The following is a 5,512-nucleotide window of genomic DNA, read 5'->3' on the forward strand; positions in this document are numbered from 1 at the left end:
TATTAAAGGCTTCTTGTGCTACTAACGTGTAAGCCTTGCTCCTCAGAGCCTTTTCAAGACTTCTCCCACAAAGCAGTCACAGCCTACTCGAGTCCTTGGAGGACAAGCTTCCGTTCTACCCCAGCACCCGACATCCGACACAAGCATTTTAAACGCTCCTGCTCCGATGGAATAAGTCTTACTCTCTTGGAGTCTTTTCAAGACTTCTTTTCAAACGGAATAAGCTTACTTGAGCCCTTGGACGTCGGAACTGGTTTATCATGCCATCTGACTGAGCATTTAAGACTCCTGCTCCGATGGAATAAGTCTTACTCTCTTTGAGTCTTTTCAAGACTTCTTTTCCACCGAAATAAGTCTACTCCAATCCTTTGATGACACGCGGCCTGTGTCAACAGGTAGCCTACGCTACCCTCGCCGATGACAGTGGCTCCCGTTCTTGCTGCTCGCTTCCCAACTAAAGGGAAGACACGGCTCACCTTTCTCTCCTTCGCCTGTCAAGATCAGTGGCTCCCGTTCAACGGTGTCAATCTAACTGATACGACACACTAATAAGAAACTTTTGACATCAACCACCGCAGTGGTGATGAATTGATAATGATCCTTCCGCAGGTTCACATACGGAAACCTTGTTACGACTTTTACTTCCTCTAAATGATCAAGTTTGGCCATCTTTCCGACACGTCGGTACCACCGCAAGACGGAGGTGCCGGGTATCAGTCCGAAGGCCTCACTAAATCATTCAATCGGTAGTAGCGACGGGCGGTGTGTACAAAGGGCAGGGACGTAATCAACGCAAGCTTATGACTTGCGCTTACTGGGAATTCCTCGTTTATGGGACATAATTGCAAGCCCCAATCCCTAGCACGAAGGAGGTTCAGCGGGTTACCCGGACCTTTCGGTCAGGGAAGACACGTTGATTCCTTCAGTGTGGCGCGCGTGCGGCCCAGAACATCTAAGGGCATCACAGACCTGTTATTGCTCAATCTCGTGCTGCTAGAGGCAGCCTGTCCCTCTAAGAAGACATGAACGTTGGAAGGAAAGATTCCAACGCCTAGTTAGCAGGCTAGAGTCTCGTTCGTTATCGGAATTAACCAGACAAATCGCTCCACCAACTAAGAACGGCCATGCACCACCACCCACTGAATCAAGAAAGAGCTCTCAATCTGTCAATCCTTCCAGTGTCCGGGCCTGGTGAGGTTTCCCGTGTTGAGTCAAATTAAGCCGCAGGCCCCACTCCTGGTGGTGCCCTTCCGTCAATTCCTTTAAGTTTCAGCTTTGCAACCATACTTCCCCCGGAACCCAAAAGCTTTGGTTTCCCGGAAGCCGCCCGCCGAGTCATTGGAGGAACTTCGGCGGATTGCTGGCTGGCATCGTTTATGGTTAGAACTAGGGCGGTATCTGATCGCCTTCGAACCTCTAACTTTCGTTCTTGATTAATGAAAACATTCTTGGCAAATGCTTTCGCATCGGTTAGTCTTGCGACGATCCAAGAATTTCACCTCTAACGTCGCAATACTAATGCCCCCGTCTGTCCCTATTAATCATTACCTCGAGTTCCGAAAACCAACAAAATAGAACCGAGGTCCTATTCCATTATTCCATGCACCGAACATTCAGGCGACACGGCCTGCTTTGAGCACTCTAATTTGTTCAAAGTAAACGTGCCGGCCAATCAAGACACTCAATGAAGAGCACCGAGAAAGGAAAAACCGGCAGGACGTCCGGAACGATCAGTTAAACGCCGGGCGGCGAACCGATCGTCCGAGACCCAGATCCAACTACGAGCTTTTTAACCGCAACAACTTTAATATACGCTATCGGAGCTGGAATTACCGCGGCGGCTGGCACCAGACTTGCCCTCCGATAGATTCTCATTAAAGGATTTAAAGTGTATTCATTCCGATTACGGGGCCTCGGATGAGTCCCGTATCGTTATTTTTCGTCACTACCTCCCCGTGCCGGGAGTGGGTAATTTGCGCGCCTGCTGCCTTCCTTGGATGTGGTAGCCGTTTCTCAGGCTCCCTCTCCGGAATCGAACCCTGATTCCCCGTTACCCGTAACAACCATGGTAGGCGCAGAACCTACCATCGACAGTTGATAAGGCAGACATTTGAAAGATGCGTCGCCGGTACAGAGACCGTGCGATCAGCCCAAAGTTATTCAGAGTCACCAAGGTTTCGGACGGACGAACCGACCGATTGGTTTTAATCTAATAAAAGCATCCCTTCCATTGCTGGGCGGGATTCTAGTTGCATGTATTAGCTCTAGAATTACCACAGTTATCCAAGTAGGATAGGTACGATCTAAGGAACCATAACTGATTTAATGAGCCATTCGCGGTTTCACCTTGTTTTGGCTTGCACTGAGACATGCATGGCTTAATCTTTGAGACAAGCATATGACTACTGGCAGGATCAACCAGGGAATTGACCGACTAAAAAGCCGGAAAGTGTTGGACACAACCAACACAGCGTTCTAACAAAGGATAGGAAAGCTACACCCGACCAAGCATTTTAGACTTCTGTTCCGCTGGAATAAGCCTACTCTTGCGGTGACTAGCTCCCGTTAATACTGGCCGTGTGACAGCCGCCAAGAGCATATTAGACTCCCAATCCAATGGAACAAGCCTACTTGTATCCTTGGGTTACAACAGCTTCCTTCCACACGTTGCCGGTACATCCGACACAGCAATTTTAAAGACTCCTCTTCCGCCAGAATAAGCCTACCTTTGTGGGGCCTGGCTCCCTTTAGAACTGGCCGTAAGGGTACCCACAAAAGCACATTTAGACTCCTCCTCCAGCGAAATAAGTCTACTCGTGTCCTATGGATGACTGTGGCTTCCGTTCACATATAGCCGTTCACCCGACACAGCAAATTTTAAAGACTCCTTTTTCCACCGGAATAAGCCTACTTTTGTGGGGCCTGGCTCCCGTTAGAACTGGCCGTAAGGGTACCCACAAAAGCACATTTAGACTCCTGCTCCAGCGAAATATAAGTCTACTAGTGTCCTTGGATGACAGTGGCTTCCGTTCGACAAGTGATACACGCTCAAACTGGCGATGAGTCAATACCGTCCTTAACTTAAGGAAAATCGGTACTTAAATGCCACATGGAGAATAAAAAGTCACTTACAAAAAACAATGCTCCGCATAAGCCTTTGTAAGCTAGAAAGGACATGCTATCTGGCCTCATTCCCAAGAAGGACAAGTAAGCTCCCGTCAACTGGCCCAAACTCTAAAGCGAGGACAGCCCGTTCAAAGTCAATCGGCATCCCTCCTTAAGAGTACAAAACGGCTCACTTCTTAACCACACTGGCTCTTGCTCCTTCAAGTGAAATCTGGCTCCCTTCACTCTGGCATTATCTTTACACATAAATCGGACTCCTCCGATTTAACAGGTGAACCTAACCCGGGAACTAAGGAAACTGGGAATAAAGACTCAGAGGCCCAATTACCTTGTTCGCCAGCCAGCCTTGCGCCGGCCCAGGCTAGAGACTTTCTCCAACAATCCCTGTTGAGCCCGAAGGATCCTAAGACCACTCGTGTGTACAAAACTCAGAGGCCCAATTACCTTGTTCGCCAGCCAGCCTTGCGCCGGCCCAGGCTAGAGAATTGCATGGACACGAGAAACTCTCAGGACTCTTCTTTGTGGCTCCTCCCGGAATTAAGGAAACTCCGAAATGCAAGACTCAGAGGCCCAATTACCTTGTTCGCCAGCCAGCCTTGCGCCGGCCCAGGCTAGAGAATTGCACGGATTATTCCTGTTCACCCTAAACGCATCTGAGACTACTCGTGTGTATGAAACCCAGAGGCCCAATTACCTTGTTCGCCAGCCAGCCTTGCGCCGGCCCAGGCTAGGGCACATTGACACGAGAAAGATCTCGTCAGCGGTTTGTAGCGTGCAGAAACTGCTCTCCGTTTGAACTGACAATCCCACAGAGCAATATTAAAGACTTCTGCTCCATTGAAATAAAGCCTACTTTTGCGAGCCTGCTCCCGTTAGGACTGGCCGTATGGCTGTGCACAAAAGCATATTAGACTCCTGCCTCAATGGAATTAGTCTACTCCTGTCCTTAAAGGGATGACAGTTCTTCAAGCATAGCATGCTACCTTCCGCAACTTACAGGCGCGGAAATGCTGTGGAAACGAGGAGACAAGTCCTCTCAAAGGTTTCATGGCCGGTCACCCGACACAGCAAATTTTAAAGACTCCTTCTCATCCGGAGTAAGCCTACTCTCGTGGGGCCTGGCTCCCGTTAGAACTGGCCGTAAGGTTGCCCACAAAAGCACGTTTAGACTTCTGCTCCAGTGAAATAAGTCTACTTGTGTCCTACGGATGACTGTGGCTTCCGTTCAAATATAGCCGTTCACCCGACACAGCAAATTTTAAAGACTCCTTCTCCACCGGAATAAGCCTACTCTTGTGGGGCCTGGCTCCCGTTAGAACTGGCCGTAAGGTTGCCCACAAAAGCACATTTAGACTCCTGCTCCAGTGAAATAAGTCTACTTGTGTCCTACGGATGACTTGGCTTCCGTTCAAATATAGCCGTTCACCCGACACAGCAAATTTTAAAGACTCCTTCTCCACCGGAATAAGCCTACTCTTGTGGGGCCTGGCTCCCGTTAGAACTGGCCGTAAGGTTGCCCACAAAAGCACATTTAGACTCCTGCTCCAGTGAAATAAGTCTACTCGTGTCCTACGGATGACTGTGGCTTCCGTTCAAATATAGCCGTTCACCCGACACAGCAAATTTTAAAGACGCCTTCTCCACCGGAATAAGCCTACTCTTGTGGGGCCTGGCTCCCGTTAGAACTGGCCGTAAGGTTGCCCACAAAAGCACATTTAGACTCCTGCTCCAGTGAAATAAGTCTACTCGTGTCCTACGGATGACTGTGGCTTCCGTTCAAATATAGCCGTTCACCCGACACAGCAAATTTTAAAGACTCCTTCTCCACCGGAATAAGCCTACTCTTGTGGGGCCTGGCTCCCGTTAGAACTGGCCGTAAGGTTGCCCACAAAAGCACATTTAGACTCCTGCTCCAGTGAAATAAGTCTACTCGTGTCCTACGGATGACTGTGGCTTCCGTTCACCCGACACAGCAAATATTAAAAGACTTCTCATCCACCAGAATAAGCCTACTCTCGTGGGGCCTCGCACACGTTAGAACTGGCCGTATGGCTACCCACAAAAGCAAATTTAGGCTCCTGCTCCAGTGATATAAGTCTTACTCGTGTCCTCTGGGTGTGACAGTAGCTTCCGTTCAAGTATTCTTCGCATTCAGCAACCGCACAAAGCGGCATCGGCCAGAAGTCAATTGCCCGAAGGCGTGATCGACAGGCTAGGCCTCGGGTTAAGAAGGATTGTCTCCTTCCCGTAAACGACAGGTACTTCCGTATGAGAGCCTACCTCACACATTCCCCATCGCCACGTGCCCTCTTAGAAACAGCCGTCCGACCAAGGTTTCTGACATTCTTTGTCAAAATACGAGGAAGTCTTTGGACAACATTAGGCG

The 5,512-nt window shown here is 49.4% G+C and overlaps 1 non-coding gene across 1 annotated transcript; it reads right to left on the reverse strand.

Moving 5' to 3' along the window:
- Positions 1-592: 592 nt before the first annotated feature.
- Positions 593-2,425, reverse strand: LOC145678247 (small subunit ribosomal RNA). Its single transcript, XR_014130324.1, has one exon. It is a non-coding gene; the product is annotated as a small subunit ribosomal RNA (ribosomal RNA).
- Positions 2,426-5,512: the final 3,087 nt, after the last annotated feature.

This window comes from Thermobia domestica, unplaced genomic scaffold, assembly GCF_964235325.1.
Source record: "Thermobia domestica unplaced genomic scaffold, izTheDome1.hap1.1 HAP1_SCAFFOLD_2187, whole genome shotgun sequence".
Taxonomy (NCBI): Eukaryota; Metazoa; Arthropoda; class Insecta; order Zygentoma; family Lepismatidae; genus Thermobia; species Thermobia domestica.